The sequence below is a fragment of the Eurosta solidaginis genome, chromosome 1 (assembly GCF_040869045.1).
Source record: "Eurosta solidaginis isolate ZX-2024a chromosome 1, ASM4086904v1, whole genome shotgun sequence".
Classification (NCBI taxonomy): Eukaryota; Metazoa; Arthropoda; class Insecta; order Diptera; family Tephritidae; genus Eurosta; species Eurosta solidaginis.
The window spans coordinates 25,415,459-25,433,457 of record NC_090319.1 but is presented as its reverse complement, the minus strand read 5'-3'; the positions used below and the strand labels follow the sequence as shown (position 1 = coordinate 25,433,457).

Genomic DNA, 17,999 nt, shown 5'->3' with positions numbered 1-17,999 from the left:
GAAAATTTATTAATATTCAAATTTCCAACAGCCCGGGTATGTGAATATTAAAGATATCAAACAACAAATTGTACAAGACGAAGCGTTCAACGCAATCTTATGCATGATGAGTAGATTGCACGTATTTTTATGGAGTACGGCAGATGTAGCATTATCTGACATAAAAAAGTAGCCAACTTCCAACTATAGTTGCAAACAAAACATAAAAAGAAGAATTCGCCATTTGCTTTCGCTATAGTTGCGTTTCAATGAAACCTGATCCAGATACCGATAAAAATTTAACATGGATCAATTTAGGATCAACAGGGTGGCCTTGTAGATTTGGTTTTTTGCGGAAAATTTTTGTAGGATACTCTCTGTACTTGGTAGCACTTACAGCCACATGCACTAGGGTATCCGATTTTTAACAAATGCAAAATCGCATATAGTTTTACATATATGGAAAATATGACGCCTTTGTGGCTTGGTTTAAGAACTAATAACACTACTTTTAACTTTTTAAATAAAATTTGATGGTGCGATTCGGGAAAAGGGTGTAAAAATAACAGGCAACATATTTTGTGTACACATTGGTTTAGTGCTGCCAACTCTCATAGTACTGATCCGGATCCTTCCAATGAGATTTGATCGCGATCCAGAGCTGGACGGCTCATTGCAACGCCCTATGTGAGTGCTATCACACTTTGCAAGTGAAATTATTTTTCCCACTTTTTGATACAATTCCAACGTTTTTCAGAATAAAAAACTGCATTTTAACAGAAGTTCCTCTTTTCCTACAAAATATGTTAGCAAGTATTTTGTTGTACACCATTCAAACATGCTATTTGCATGGCAGTAATTCTTACTTTTTGGTAGGTCATTTTAAATCCATGTCACACTGGTGCAGCGTATAATATTATAGAGCTTGTTACAGCTGACGGGTAGCTTCACCTGGTCCGCTGATATTGAGCATTATTCGCATTAAGGCTCCGCCATATTTAGAAACTTTCTCCCCCAGTTTACCTCTAAATAATTCAAGTAAGGTTTTGAATCTATTTAATGATCTCCTATTGTGGGGACTAACACATCCACAGCCCGCTTTAGGCTCACCAAAACCACTTTTGTCTTATTGCTATCCATCTCCTTGCTATCCATCGCCTAATTAATGTTCATCAGCCATTCCTCTCTATCTACCTCTACAATTACAATTACATCCCCTCTATAACTACAACTACATCTACAACCACGTCTATCTCAATACCCATGCATCTACTTCCGTTCAGTAAAAGTCTAAAAGTTTAAATATAATAATCCAGTTTTGTATTTAAATAAGATCGAAATATGATATATACACTAACTTACTTAAATACTTAACCCACCTAAAAACTATACGTAAAACCCAAACCCGCACCTAGCTTATAGTTGTCAACTAGTGGACCATACACATGACGTGATGCATTGGCAATCAAATAAAATGTACTCGTAGAATTTCGTTCCTGTGAAGACCAGATGGGTGCTTTGATTGTTGCATCAAGGGTGGCTGTATCGAATTTCGGTATGCGAGAGATACGCAAAGCAAGCCATTAACCCAGAGCATGACTGTAATTAGCTCCGACTGAGCAGTGCATAAAATCCAGTCCAGTATTTATTAGGGTGTTCGAAAACATTATATTCGCACAGATGATATGCACATTCTTTCTAAATACGTTTCCATGGCCACTGATCGTGATAGTGCTGCTCACCCCTGGCCTAAGCGTGTGTTGTAACATAAGACCGTAGTTTTGACTGCAAATTAGAAGAAAAATGTGGATCGAGAAGTAAAAAAAAACAATTGACTGATAATTGCCGTGTTTTTTTTCAAGCGTATAGGTACGTTTACGTATGCGCGTCGAAAAACGCTTATCCTCGCTTAGATAATGCTTAGGGGACCCATCTAGCGGCAGTGGTTAAATAACTAGCTACAGAACAGGGTGTACCTAAAATCGGAGACATATAGTGTGTAACATATAGCTGAATCAGTTGCGATGAATTGTGGCTACGCACTATTTTAAGAGGTGATACATAGAATTAGTGTAGAGGTGAAACATAGACACATATTTCAGTTACATCTGAGTATAATGCGTATTGAAATTTAGTAGTACTAATTTTATGCACGGCAATTTCAGAGGTGTATTTAAAGTTTGACGCTTAGCACTCTATATAAAGTTTAAGCGTAAACGTCTATAGATGTAAAAAAAAAAACACAGCTAATAACTCAAATAACACAACTTACCGATCAGCTGCTATGAATGCACTAAAGCTTACTGGATCTCCCAACGCATAGCTACACACATAGGCTCCAATTTTGGCATTCCTTCTTTTATTTCCAAATTGCTTTAACACTTCTATGCGTACATCACTATTACTTCTTATGTCCATAGTTTTAAATATAATGCCAACACATGCATTAAAAAAAAATATTAACAATCATCTAAATAATAAAATGACATGTTATTGTTTCAGATTTTTTCCAGTTTTGTGCTATGGAAAGATTTTTATTTTATAGCAATTTGTCCACCTTCCTTTACCTCGTTTACTTCTACTTCGTACAAACGTATACGTATATATGTACCTTGTATGTATATAAATATACATATGTATGTACATAAAGGTGTTTCATTTTCAGCTAAACAAACGATCGGCGGTAATTCTGGCTTAATGGTTTTTTTGCTGCTAATCTGTTTTTTGTTATTTTGCTCTCGCGTATGTGGGAAAACCCAAAAATTTTGCTTTAATATAAATAGTTCCATCTGAGAAAATGCCGTCCGACCAATCATATTTGCGTAAATGAGATGAAAACAATATAAGGACCGCTTTATAGACAGCCTTTTAATGTACATATGGATTACGCAACTGCTTGGACACATTTTAAAGCGTGAAATGACTGCCAATAAAATATGGCAAGAGAGTAAATATAACGGTTATTGCAGAAAATACAATTATATTTATAGGAGAGAAAAATTATGAAATTTTATGAAATTTTCAATTTCTCTTTAATTGGATTTAAGTCAAATTTGTATATCCAACAGATCACCGTTTTAGGTAGGATAAGGTAAATAAACATTCACCTATAAATTAAACACCCTAACGTACATTTTGCTTTATACATGCCTTGCAGGAAATTGAGTCATCAAAAAGGTAATTTAAGACCAGTCTTGTGAACTGCATGAGATAGCTATAACCATGAATCACTTACATATCTAAATATAATATGACGTATTCTTTACGATTTTCTCAGACAAAGGTTAGGTTAGGTTGAACTGGCCGGTCCATAAGGACCTCATATAGGCTGAATGAGTCCGTAGTGTTACTTTAACGTCCAAACTGAAAAACCCTATTAAGAACCAGGACCTATGTTATAAAATAACTCCGTCCTCTTCGCAAATACTAGAAGCTTTCTAGGACTTCAGCCACTTGCTGATTTCTAAGGAAATAGACATATTAAACCTTAATGCAAAGGTAGCAGTCTCTGGAGGATCCTAAAAAGTCCCGGGGTCCCTTAATTGTCACTTTTAAATGCCGAAATCGCGGGATTGCAAAATATCTTCGGGATTTGATGCCTTAATTCCTACACAATAATTATGCGCTCAAAGTTTAGAAACTCACCTTAATTTCTCATCACAACTGGTTATATATACATATGTACCTACATTAAAATACACAGCCTATGTTTTTTCTAGCAGACTATAGTTTATTTTTAAATATTTAATATATGTTTTTTATATTTAATTTTTTTCACTTTCTAGTTTCATCATATTCTAAATACATAAGTATGTACCGATGTCATAAATAAACTTTTGCTTCTTCACTTATTCTTTTCGTTCATTTTTAAGAATATCATCCCCTGTACGGTGGCCTTGCATTTCACACAACAGTTAATAGCATGGCGCCGTGGCTTAGATGATTAAAGCGCCTGTCTAGTAAACAGGAGATCGAGAGTTCGAATCTCGCCGGGGCCTTGTCCGAAAGTTTCGAAGTATGTATTTCAAATAATAATATGTAAAAAAGGGAAATATTTTTTAGAACATAACTAAGGGAGTCTTCAAAAAGTTAAACGAAAAAAATCCCAAAGTTAAAAAAATAAAACAAATTTATTCAAATAAATAATTATTTATTAATTTTTATTGCTAATATAATATTTAAAACAAAAAAGCCATATTAAAAGTGAGCATTTGCCGTGTTTAATACAAATTTAAATATTCTTGTACAAATTTGAAAACAAAAAAACAAAACAAGTAATTCCAAATACGATTTTTCCTGTTTCGTGAACAAATAGACCAAAAAATCCAAAATAGAAAGTTTAGAAATGTTTTCTCCGATAACAATGATGTCTGTTTTCAGTTGTTGACATACCAATCAGATATTTAGTTCATACAAATGCTTGGACTAGGAATACTCGATTGAAACAAAATGTCAAAAATTGCATTTGGAAAAAAATATAACCTGCAAAAATATGCTGTCATTTAGGTGGTTAGATGAAACATTTCCAAAAATCAACAACGATTTTAGAGAAAGTAACTGACATCCTCTCCTCCGTATACATACATACACACACACATTACTACATACACTGTGCAACAATTTAATTTTTATGAGCGGAATGCTTTTGGCTATCGAAAAAAAGGAAGAAAATTAAAAAAAAAAAAAAAAATTAATCAAAACATATGTTTTAAAAAAAATTTATAAAGGTAAAAAAATGTCAACGAAAAGATTTTTTTTTTAATTTTTTTAGAGCTTACGATTTTTTCTCGAGCACAAGCGAGATTTTCGAGCCCCGAAAAACCGAGAACTCGACTTCTCGCGAGATTCTCGTGTCTCGAAGTACTCGTAAATCTCGCGAGCTTCTCGACATAAACTTAATTGCTGTATGGGCAGTATTTATACACTTGGTTTTTTTAATTGTGAATTTTTTGTTGATGATATTGCTTTCCATTGACATTTAACTCAAAAAATATTTATTCAGGCCGGTTCTGAATTCCGACTCGTTTTGAAAAGTAAAACGAGGCTGATTCCGAGTCAATTTCTTTTTGGTGTTCGCAACTCCGATTGAAACAAATCGATTCGAAGTCGATTTCGAATCGTTTTCATTCCGAGTCGATATTCAAGCGTAACAGCGGGTATTATTTATTTTGGTTTTAGTTAAATTATAATTGTGCAAAAATTTGAACAAAATGCCAGCGCCAATGGTTTTCGGAAAAGCAGAGGCAAGAAGACGTGCAATTTTGCATAAAAATTGCAAAAATCGGTCGATCGAAATTGAGAACACGTCGGTTTTCTTTCGACCAGAATCGCTTTGTTTAGCTTTGAAAATGTTTGATAGAAAATTTCAAATTAAGATTTGTAATACTAAATAAACAAATAGTCCAGCAAAAAGTTATTATAAATCTTCCAAAATAAAATGAATAATTTAATAAAACTTATTTGTGGGGAAAATAATGTAATTATCTGTGCTTAATAGGCTAATTACTTTCGATTCCGACTGCTCAGAGGCAAAACTTCAAATCGACCAAGTCTGGTCTGAATCGATATTCAGAACACCAATCCATTTCGATTCCGCATAAATTGGTCGGAATTGAGATCCAGAAGAGGTCCGATTATACAAATAATTTTGTTCGCAATATTTTATATTTTTAACGAGACATCGAGAAGAAGGCTTCTCGCGAGATTTTCGAATCTCGACATACTCGTAATACTCGCGAGCTTCTCGACTTTCAATTCAGTCGCTGTATTGCCAGTATTCTATACATTTCGGTGTTTTTATTGCGGTTTTGTCGAAATTTTCGCTTTTACTCCAGAAGAAATCATAAGCTCTATATAAAAGAGCCGATGAATCGAAAAATTGAATGTCGAGAAGCTCGCGAGCATTACGATCCTTACGTGTCATTCGAGATTCGAATCTCGCGAGAAGGCGAGACTCGCGGAAAATCTCTTCTCGAACAAGTTGGAGAAATCGTAAGCTAAAAATTTTTTACAAAATGTCCAAAAATATTTTAAAATCATAAAAAAAGTAATACAGTCAGAGAGGGAGAAAGGGACGCAGAATTTGAGAAAGGCAGAGGGAGGAGTGAATAAAAGGATAACGAAAAGTGGGAGACAGGAGGAGGTAAAAACTTCTTAAAAACTATGAGATAGGCCAAAGTTAGGGCAGAACAACGTGTGCTGGGCCTGCTAGTTTTATACATGTACTAGCCTTTACCCGCGGCCCCGTCCGCAAGGAGAAATTTAAATATATGGGCTATTCGCGTTAGCCTGCTTATCAAGTTATCTGTTTAAAATTTTGTTTTCTGTCTAATACATTTTATTTTTGTAATTGAGTAAAAAAAAGAACTAAATGAGCTGATAACCTGATAGGATCCCAAATGATCCCGAAATTATCCAGAAAAAGCTACGAAATGACCCCCACGTTATCGCGGACGGATCCCGAAAACCATCCAGAAATGCCCCGCAAGGGTCTCCAAAAGTTCCCAGAATAGTCCCAAAAAACCAGAAATGACAACGACACGATTCTAGACGTATCCAGAGAACCACACAGAAATGATCCCTCAAGGTGTTCCAAAATGATCCCGAAAAGGTTCCGAAATGACCATGACTGCTCCCATCCAGAAAATATCCAGAGGGGTCCCTAAATTATCCCGACATACTCCAGAAAAAGTTCCAAAATGGCTCCGAGGGGATCCACGACGGATCGCGAAAACCATACAGAAATGAACCCGGAAGGGTCCCAAAATGATCCCGAAATAGTCCGGAAATGAGCCAAATGGGATCCCGCACAGATCCAGAAATGATCCCGGAAGGGTCCAAAAACTATCCCGGAAAAGTAACAAAAAATCCCTGTCCTACGGCATCCCGGACGGATCCAGAAATGATCTCGGAAGGGTCCCCAAATGATCCCAAAATGGTCCCGAAATGACCCTGATGGATCCGGCAAACCATCAAGAAATTATGCCGGAAGGGTCCCCAAATGATCCCGAAATAATACAGAAAAAATCACGAAACGACCCCTAGAGGATCCCCAAATGATCCCGTATTAGCCCCGAAAAAGTCCCGAAATAACCCCGACGGGATCCCGGACAAATCCCGAAAACCATCCAGAAATAATGCCGGAAGAGATCCCAAATGATTCCGACAAAGTCCCGCATTGATTCCGACGGGATCCCGAACGGATACCGAAAATCATCCAAAAGTGATGCCGGAAAGGTCCTCAAATGATCACCTAATAGTCCCGAAATTACCCTTAAGGGGCCCTGGATGGATCCCGTGAACCACCCAGAAACGATCCCGATATAGTCCCGAAGAAGTCCCGAAATGACCATGACGGGAGCTCGAACGCATCCGTAAATGACCCTGACGGGATCCCGGACAGATCCCGAAATCCGTCCAGAAATGATCTTGGGAGGGACCCCAAATGATCCCAAAAAAGTCCCGAAAGGAAAACCATCCAGAAGTGATGCCGAAAAGGTCCTCAAATGATCACCTAATAGTCCCAAAATGACCCTGACGGCATCCCGGACAGATCCCGGAATCCATCCAGAAATGATCTTTGGGAGGATCCCAAAATGATCCCGAAATAGTCTCGGAAAAGTCCAAAAATTACCCTGACGTGTTCCCGGACGAATCCTGAAAGCCATCCTTAAATGATCCCGAAAAAGTCCCGAAATGACCCTGACGGGATCCCGAAAGGATTCCGAAAACTATCCAGAAATGATGCCGAAAGAGTCCGCAAATGATCCCGTATTAGACGAGAATAAGTCCCGAAATGACCCCGACGGGATGCCGGACGAATCCCAAATACCATCCAGAAATGTTGCCGGCAGAGCCCCCAAATGATCCCAAAAAGGTCCCCAAATGACTCCGACGAGATCCCGGACGGATACCGAAAACCATCCAGAAATGTTGCCGGTAGGTACCCCAAATGATCCCGAAATAGTCCCGAAATGACCCCGTCCGGATCCCGGACGGATCCCAAAATCTATACAGAAATGATGTCGAAAAGGTCCCCAAATGATCCCGTATTAGTCGAGAAAAAATCCCGAAATGACCCCGACGGGATCCCTGACGGATCCCGAAAACCATCCAGAAATGATGCCGGCAGAGCCCCCAAATGATCCCGAAAAAGTCCCCAAATGACCCCGACATACTCCAGAAAAAGTTCCGAAATGGCTCCGAGGGTATCCACGACGGATCGCGAAAACCATGCAGAAATGATTCCGGAATGATCCCAAAATGATCCCGAAATAGTGCGGAATTGACCCATATGGGATCCCGCACAGATCCAGAAATGATCCCGGAGGGGTCCAAAAACTATCCCGGAAAAGTTACAAAAAATCCCGAAATGGCTCCTACGGTATCCCGGACGGATCCAGAAGTGATCTCGGAAGGGTCCCCAAATGATCCCGAAATGACCCTGATGGATCCGGCAAACCATCATGAAATTATGCCGGAAGGGTCCCCAAATGATCCCGAAATAAAACAGAAAAAGTCACGAAACGACCCATAGAGCATCCCCAAATGATCCCGCATTAGCCCCGAAAAGGTCCCGAAATAACCCCGACGTGATTCCGGACAAATCCCGAAAACCATCCAGAAATGATGCCGGAAGGGGTCCCAAATGATTCCGAAAAAGTCCCGCAATGATTCCGACGAGATCCCGAACGGATACTGAAAATCATCCAGAAGTGATGCCGGAAAGGTCCTCAAATGATCACCTAATAGTCCCGAAATGACCCTTAAGGGATCTTAGACGGATCCCGTAAACCATCCAGAAATGATCCCGATATAGTCCCGAAGAAGTCCCGAAAGGACCCTGACGGGATCTCGAACGCATCCCTAAATGACCCTGACGGGATCCCGGACAGATCCCGAAATCTATCCAGAAATGATTTTGGGAGGGACCCCAAATGATCCCGAAAAATTCTCGGAAAAGTCCAGAAATTACACTGACATGTTCCCGGATGAATCCTGAAAGCTATCCTTAAATGATCCCGAAAAATGATCCCGTATTAGTCGCTAAAAAGTCCCGAAATGACCCCGACGGGATCCCGGACGGATCCCGAAAACTATCCAGAAATGATGCCGAAAGGATCCGCAAACGATCTCGTATTAGTCGCGAAAAAGTCCCGAAATGACCCCGACGGGATCCCGGACGGATCACGAAAACCATCCAGAAATGATGCCGGAAGGGACCCCAAATGATCCCGAAAAAGTCCCGCAATTATTCCGACGGGATCCTGAACGGATACCGAAAACCATCAGAAGTGATGCCGGTAGGTATCCCAAATGATCCTGAAATAGTCCCGAAATGACCTCGTCGGCATCCCGGACGGATCCCGAAAATTATCCAGAAATGATGCCGGAAAGGTCCACAAATGATCCCCTAATAGTCCCGAAATTACCCTAATGGCATCCCGGACGGATCCCGAAAATCATCCAGAAATGATGCCGAAAGAGTTCCCAAATGATCCCGTATTAGTCGCTAAAAAGTCCCGAAATGACCCCGACGGGATCCCGGACGGATCCCGAAAACTATCCAGAAATGATGCCGAAAGGGTCCGCAAACGATCCCGTATTAGTCGCGAAAAAGTCCCGAAATGACCCCGACGGGATCCCGGACGGATCCCGAAAACCATCCAGAAATGATGCCGGAAGAGCCCCAAGATGATCCCGAAAAAGTCCCCAAATGACCCCGACGAGATCCCGGACGGATCCCGAAAACCATCCAGAAATGATGCCGGAAGAACCCCCAAATGTTCCCGAAAAATTCCCCAAATGACCCCGACGAGATCCAGGACGGATCCCGAAAACCATCCAGAAATGATGCCGGAAGAGCCCCCAAATGATCCCGAAAAAGTCCCCGAATGACCCCGACGAGATCCCGGACGGATCCCGAAAACCATCCAGAAATGATGCCGGAAGAGCCCCCAAATGATCCCGAAAAAGTCCCTAAATGACCCCGACGAGATCCCTGACGGATCCCGAAAACCATCCAGAAATGATGCCGGAAGAGCCCCGAAATGATCCCGAAAAAGTCCCCAAATGACCCCGATGAGATCCCGGACGGATCCCGAAAACCATCCAGAAATGACGCCGAATGATCCCGTATTAGTCGCGAAAAAGTCCCGAAATGACCCCGACGGGATGCCGGACGAATCCCGAGGACCATCCAGAAATGATGCCTAAAGGGACCCAAAATAACCCCGAAAAAGTCCCGTAATGATCCCGGAAACCATCAAGAATTTATCTCTCGAAGGTACGAAAATGATCCCGAAAGTACCCCGACGGGATCCCGGAGGGATCCCGAAAACCATCCAGAAATGATGCCGGAAGGGTCCCCAAATGATCGCGAAATAGTCCCGAAATGATTCCGGAATAGTCCCGAAAATGTCCCAAAATAACCCCGACGGGATCCCGGACGGATCCCGAAAACTATACAGAAATGATCCCGGAAGGGTCCCAAAATGATCCCGAAATAGTCCCGAAAAAGTCCCGAAATTACCCCGGCGTAATCCCGGACCGATCCCGAAAGCCATCCAGAAATGATCCCGGAAGGGTCTCGATATGACCCTTACGGGATTACAAATAAGGTGAAGCTAATTATAAAACCATGTTAATAAGGCAGCATGCGCATTGGAGCGAATAAAAAGTTACATAGAAACATACAGGTAAAGCTAATAAAAGCGTGCTAATAAAAACAATTGATGGAGGGCGGATGGCGGGAGTAGAGGAGAGGACCACTGATCGTTCCTCCAAAATTGTCTAGATCTCGATCTGTATGTACCAGATACCAAAAACTATTGATTTATGAGAAAATTTATATTGAGTTATAACAATTTATAGATTTTACACCAGAGGGGGAGATAAAAGGGGCGGGCGGAGGGTGTCACTGCTTACTTTGTAAGCCTTCGACTTATTTGACCCCTTGAGTCTGTGATATTGGTGAAGGCCAGTATACGTAAAGTTATAATGTGTAAAAATTATTAAAAAATAATTGATCGAAGGGGTCGTGGGACCCCCACCCCTCTTTCCATGTTCGAAAAAAATTTCGCAAGTAGACTACTGTCTGTGTCCCAAATTTCATCAAAATCCGTGTAGCCATTCTGGTGTGATTCAGTCGCAAAGACGAAAAAATATAATAGTTAAATTATAACTGTTCCTAGGGGGCGGAGACCACGCCCCTTTTGAAAAATATATAGCTAGTAGATCCTTCTAGACTATTGGCTAGATGTGTGCAAAATTTCATCCAAATCGGTCCAGCCGTTCTTGCGTGATTGAGTCACAAAGACAAACGTCTGGACAAAAATCCAAACATCCAAACATATTCACATCCAAACTTTGCCATTTATAATATATAGCCTTTACCCGCGGCCCCGTCTGCAAGGAGAAAATTAAATATATGGGATATTCACGTTAGCCTGCTTATCAAGTTATCTGTTTAAAAAGATGTTTCTGTCTAATACATTTTATTTTTGTAATTGAGTAAAAAAAGAACTAAATGAGCTGATAACCTGATAGGATCCCCAAATGATCCCGAAATTATCCAGAAAAATCCACGAAATGACCCCGACGCTATCGCGGACAGATCCCGAAAACCATCTAGAAATGCCACGGAAGGGTCTCCAAAAGTTCCCGGAATATTCCCAAAAACCCCGAAATGACAACGACACGATTCTAAACTTATCCAGGGAACCACAAAGAAATGATGCCTGAAGGGTACCAAAATGATCCCGAAATAGTCCCGAAAAAGTTCCGAAATGACCCTGACGGGCTCCCGGACGGTTCTCAAAAACCATTCAGAAAATATCCAGGAAGGGTCCTTAGGGGATCCACGACGGATCGCGAAAACTATACAGAAATTATTCCGGAAGGGTCCCAAAATGATCCCGTATTAGTCCCGAGAAAGTCCTGAAATGACCCCGACGGGATCCCAGACGGATTCCGAAAACTATCCAGAAATGATGCCGGAAAGATCCTCAAATGATCCCCTAATAGTCCCGAAATGACCCTGACGGGATCTCGAACGGACTCCTAAATGACCCTGACGGGATCCCGGACAGATCTCGAAATCCATCCAGAAATGATCTTGGAAGGGCCCAAAATAATCCCGAAACAATCTCTGAAAAGTCCAGAAATTACCCCGACGGGATCCCGCACGGATCCCAAAAACTATCCAGAAATGATCCCGAAATGACCGAAAACCATCCAGAAATTATGCCGGAAGGGACCCCAAATGATCCCGAATACCATACAGAAATGATGCCGGAAAATACCCCAAATGATCCCGAAACGGATCCCGAAAACCATCCAGAAATTATGCCGAAAGGGTCCCCAAATGATCCGATACCAGTCGATAAAAAGTCCCGAAATAACCCCGACGGGATCCCGGACGGATCCTCAAAATCATATAGAAATGATGCCGAAAGGTACCCCAAATGATCCCGAAATAGTCCCGAAATGACCCTGGCAGGATCCCGTACGGATCCCGAAAACCATCCAGAAATGATGCCGAAAGGCTCCCCTAATTATCCCGTATTAGTCCCGAAAAAGTTCTGAAATGACCCCGACGGAATTCCTGACGGATCCCGAAAAGCATCCAGAAATAATGCCGAAAGGGTCCCCAAATCATCCCGTATTAGTCGAGAAAAAGTCCTGAATTGACCCCGTTGGGATCCCGGATGGATCCCGAAAACTATCCAGAAATGATGCCGGAAGGTATCCCGAAATAGTCCCGAAATGACCCTGACGGGTTCCCGGACGGATCCCTAAAACCATCTAGAAATGGTGCCGGAAGGTACCTCAAATGATCCTGAAACAGTACCGAAATGACCCCGACGGGATCCCGAAAACCATCTAGAAATGATGCCTGAAGGTACCCCAAATGATCCCGAAATAGTCCCGAAATGACCTCGAAAACCATCCAGAAATGATGCCGAAAGCGTCCCCAAATGATCCCGTATTAGTCGAGAAAAATTCCCGAAATGACCCCGACGGGATCCCGGACAGATCCTCAAAACCATATAGAAATGATGCCGGAAGGTACCCCAAAGGATCCCGAAGTAGTTCCGTAATGAACCTGACGGGATCCCGAACGGATCCCATAAACCATCTAGAAATGGTGCCGGAAGGTATCTCAAATGATCTCGAAATAGTACCGAAATGACCATGACGGGATCCCGGACGGATCCCGAAAACCATCTAGAAATGATGCCGGAAGGTACCCCAAATGATCCCGAAATATTCCCGAAATGACCCCGACGGGATCCCGGACGGATCCCGAAAACCATCCAGAAATGATGCCGAAAGCGTCCCCAAATGATCCCGTATTAGTCGAGAAAAAGTCCCGAAATGACACTGACGGGTTCCCGGACGGATCCCGAAAAGCATCCAGATATGATGCCGAAAGGGTCCCCAAATGACCCCGTATAAGTTGAGAAAAAGTCCCGAAATGACCAAGACGGGATCCCGGACGGATCCCGAAAACCATCCAGAAATGATGCCGAAAGCGTCCCCAAATGATCCCGTATTAGTCGAGAAAAAGTCCCGAAATGACCCCGACGGGTTCCCGGACGGATCCCGAAAAGCATCCAGATATGATGCCGAAAGGGTCCCCAAATGATCCCGTATAAGTCGAGAAAAAGTCGCGAAATGACCAAGACGGGATCCCGGACGGATCCCGAAAACCATCTAGCAATGGTGACGGAAGCTACCCTAAATGATCCTGTATTAGTCGAGAAAAAGTCCCGAAATTATCACGACGGGATCCCGGACGGATCCCGAAAACCATCTAGAAATGATGCCGGAAGGTACCCCAAATGATCCCGAAATAGTCCCGAAATGGCCCCGACGGGATCCCGGACGGATCCCTAAAACCATCCAGAAATGATGCCGAAAGCGTCCCCAAATGATCCCGTATTAGTCGAGAAAAAGTTCCGAAATGACCCCGACGGGATCCCGGACGGATCCCGAAAACCATCTAGAAATGATGCCGGAAGGTACCCCAAATGATCCCGAAATAGTCCCGAAATGGCCCCGACGGGATCCCGGACGGATCCCGAAAACCATCCAGAAATGATGCCGAAAGCGTCCCCAAATGATCCCGTATTAGTCGAGTAAAAGTCCCGAAATGACCCCGACGGGTTCCCGGACGGATCCCGAAAAGCATCCAGATATGACGCCGAAAGGGTCCCCAAATGATCCCGTATAAGTCGAGAAAAAGTCGCGAAATGACCAAGACGGGATCCCGGACGGATCCCGAAAACCATCTAGCAATGGTGACGGAAGCTACCCTAAATGATCCTGTATTAGTCGAGAAAAAGTCCCGAAATTATTACGACGGGATCCCAGACGGATCCCGAAAACCATCTAGAAATGATGCCGGAAGGTACCCCAAATGATCCCGAAATAGTCCCGAAATGGCCCCGACGGGATCCCGGACGGATCCCGAAAACCATCCAGAAATGATGCCGAAAGCGTCCCCAAATGATCCCGTATTAGTCGAGAAAAAGTCCCGAAATGACCCCGACGGGTTCCCGGACGGATCCCGAAAAGCATCCAGATATGATGCCGAAAGGGTCCCCAAATGATCCCGTATAAGTCGAGAAAAAGTCCCGAAATGACCAAGACGGGATCCCGGACGGATCCCGAAAACCATCTAGCAATGATGACGGAAGCTACCTTAAATGATCCTGTATTAGTCGGGAAAAAGTCCAGAAATTACCACGACGGGATCCCGAACGGATCCCATAAACCATCTAGAAATGGTGCCGGAAGGTATCTCAAATGATCCCGAAATAGTACCGAAATGACCCTGACGGGATCCCGGACGGATCCCGAAAACCATCTAGAAATGAAGCCGGAAGGTACCCCAAATGATCCCGAAATATTCCCGAAATGACCCCGACGGGATCCCGGACGGATCCCGAAAACCATCCAGAAATGATGCCGAAAGCGTCCCCAAATGATCCCGTATTAGTCGAGAAAAAGTACCGAAATGACCCTGACGGGTTCCCGGACGGATCCCGAAAAGCATCCAGATATGATGCCGAAAGGGGCCCCAAATGATCCCGTATAAGTCGAGAAAAAGTCCCGAAATGACCAAGACGGGATCCCGGACGGATCCCGAAAACCATCCAGAAATGATGCCGAAAGCGTCCCCAAATGATCCCGTATTAGTCGAGAAAAAGTCCCGAAATAACCCCGACGGGTTCCGGAGAAGTAGTCCCAAAAAAACCCGAAATGACAACGACACGATTCTAGACTTATCCAGATAACCACACAGAAATGATGCCTGAAGGGTACCAAATTGATCCCGAAATAGTCCCGAAAAAGTTCCGAAATTACCCTGACGGGCTCCCGGACGGATCTCAGAAACCATCCAGAAAATATCCAGGAAGGGTCCCTAAATTATACCGACTAACTCCAGAAAAAGTTCCGAAATGGCTCCGAGGGGATCCACGATGGATCGCGAAAACCATACAGAAATGATTCCGGAAGGATTCCAAACTGATCCCGAAATAGTCCGGAATTGACCCAGATGGGATCCCGCACAGATCCAGAAATGATCCCGGAAGGGTGCAAACACTATCCCGGAAAAGTAACAAAAAATCCCGAAATGGCTCCTACGGCATCCCGGACGGATCCAGAAATGATCTCGGAAGGGTCCCCAAATGATCCCAAAATGGTCCCGAAATGACCCTGATGGATCCGGCAAACCATAAAGAAATTATGCCGAAAGGGTTCCAAAATGATCCCGAAATAATACAGAAAAAGTCACGAAACGACCCCTAGAGGATCCCCAAATGATCCCGTATTAGCCCCGAAAAGGTCCCGAAATAACCCCGACGGGATCCCGGACAAATCCCGAAAACCATCCAGAAATGATGCCGGAAGGAATCCCAAATGATTCCGTAAAAGTCCCGCATTGATTCCGACGGGATCCCGAACGGATACCGAAAATCATCCAGAAGTGACGCCGGAAAGGTCCTCAAATGATCACCTAATGAAATGACCCTTAAGGGGTCATGGACGGATCCCATAAACCATCCAGAAATGATCCCGATATATTCCCGAAGAAGTCCCGGAATGACCCTGACGGGATCTCGAACGCACCTCTAAATGACCCTGACGGGATCCCGGACAGATCCCGAAATCCATCCAGAAATGATCTTGGGAGGGACCCCAAATGATCCAGAAAAAGTCCCGCAATGATTCCGAGGGGATCCTGATCGGATACCGATAACCATCCAGAAGTGATGCCGGAATGGTCCTCAAATGATCACCTAATACCAAAATGACCCTGACGGCATCCCGGACTGATCCCAAAATCCATCCAGAAATGATCTTGGGAAGGTCCCAAAATTATCCCGAAATAGTCTCGGAAAAGTTCAGAATTACCCTGACGGGTTCCCGGACGAATCCTGAAAGCCATCTCTAAATGATCCCGAAAAAGTCCCGAAATGACCCTGACTGGACCCCGAAAGGATCCCGAAAACTATCCAGAAATGATGCCGGAAATGTCCTCAAATGATCACCTAATAGTTCCGAAAAGACCCTGACGGGATCCCGAACGGATCCCGACAACTATCTAGAAATGATGCCGAAAGGGCCCGCAAATGATCCCGTATTAGTCGAGAAAAAGTCCCGAAATGAACCCGACGGGATGCCGGACGAATCCCAAAAACTAGCCAGAAATGATGCCGGAAGGGACACCAAATGATCCCGAAAAAGTCCCGCAATAATTCCGACGGGATCCTGAGAGGATACAGAAAACCATCCAGAAGTGATGCCGAAAAGGTCCTCAAATGATCACCTAATAGTCCCAAAATGACCCTGACGGCATCCCGGACAGATCCCGAAATCCATCCAGAAATGATCTTGGGAGGGTCCCAAAATTATCCCGAAATAGTCTGGGAAAAGTCCAGAAATTACCCTGACGGATACCGGACGAATCCTGAAAACCAATCTTAAATGGTGCCGAAAAAGTCCCGAAATGACCCTGATGGGACCCGGAAAGGATCCCGAAAACTAACCAGAAATGATGCCGGAAAGGTCCTCAAATGATCTCCCAATAGATCCGAAAAGACCCTGACGGGATCCCGAACGGATCCCGACAACTATCCTGAAATGATACCGAAAGGGCCCGCAAATGATCCCGTATTAGTCGAGAAAAAGGCCCGATATGACCCCGACGGGATGCCGGACGAATCCCAAAAACCATCCAGAAATGATTTTAGAAGGGACCCCAATGATCCCGAAAAAGTCCCGCAATTATTCCGACGGGAATCTGAACGGATACCGAAAACCATCCAGAAGTGATGCCGGAACGGTCCTCAAATGCTCACCTAATAGTCCCAAAATGACCCTGAGGGCATCCCGGACAAATCCCGAAATCCATCCAGAAATGATCTTGGGAAGGTCCCAAAATGATCCCGAAATAGTCTCGGAAAAGTCCAGAAATTACCCTGACGGGTTCCCGGACGATTCCTGAAAGCCATCCTTAAATGATCCCGAAAAAGCTCCGAAATGACCCTGACGGGATCCCGAAAGGATTCCAAAAACTATCCAGAAATGATGCCGGAAAGGTCCTCAAATGATCCCCTAATAGTCCCGAAATTACCCTGATGGGATGCAGGACGGATCCCGAAAACCATCCAGAAATGATGCCGGAAGAGCCCCCAAATGATCCCGAAAAATTCCCCAAATGACCCCGACGAGATCCCGCACGGATCCCGAAAACCATCCAGAAATGATGCCGGAAGAGCCCCAAATGATCCCGAAAAATCCCCAAATGACCCCGACATACTCCAGAAAAGGTTCCGAAATGGCTCCGAGGGAATCAACGACGGATCGCGAAAACCATACAGAAATGATTCCGGAAGGATCCCAAAATGATCCCGAAATAGTCCGGAAATGACCCAGATTGGATCCCGCACAGTTCCAGAAATGATCCCGGAAGGGTCCAAAAACTATCCCGGAAAAGTAACAAAAAA

The 17,999-nt window shown here is 43.6% G+C and overlaps 1 long non-coding RNA gene and 1 other non-coding gene across 2 annotated transcripts; one reads left to right on the top strand and one right to left on the bottom strand.

The window, feature by feature from the left end:
- Positions 1-1,276: 1,276 nt before the first annotated feature.
- On the bottom strand, positions 1,277-2,835 carry LOC137238924 (uncharacterized). The gene is made up of 2 exons (XR_010949245.1): positions 2,252-2,835; positions 1,277-1,764 (listed from the first exon to the last, which is right to left on the bottom strand). It is a non-coding gene; the product is annotated as an uncharacterized lncRNA (long non-coding RNA).
- Positions 2,836-3,903: 1,068 nt separating this feature from the next.
- On the top strand, positions 3,904-3,977 carry TRNAT-AGU (transfer RNA threonine (anticodon AGU)). Its single transcript has one exon. It is a non-coding gene; the product is annotated as a tRNA-Thr (tRNA).
- Positions 3,978-17,999: the final 14,022 nt, after the last annotated feature.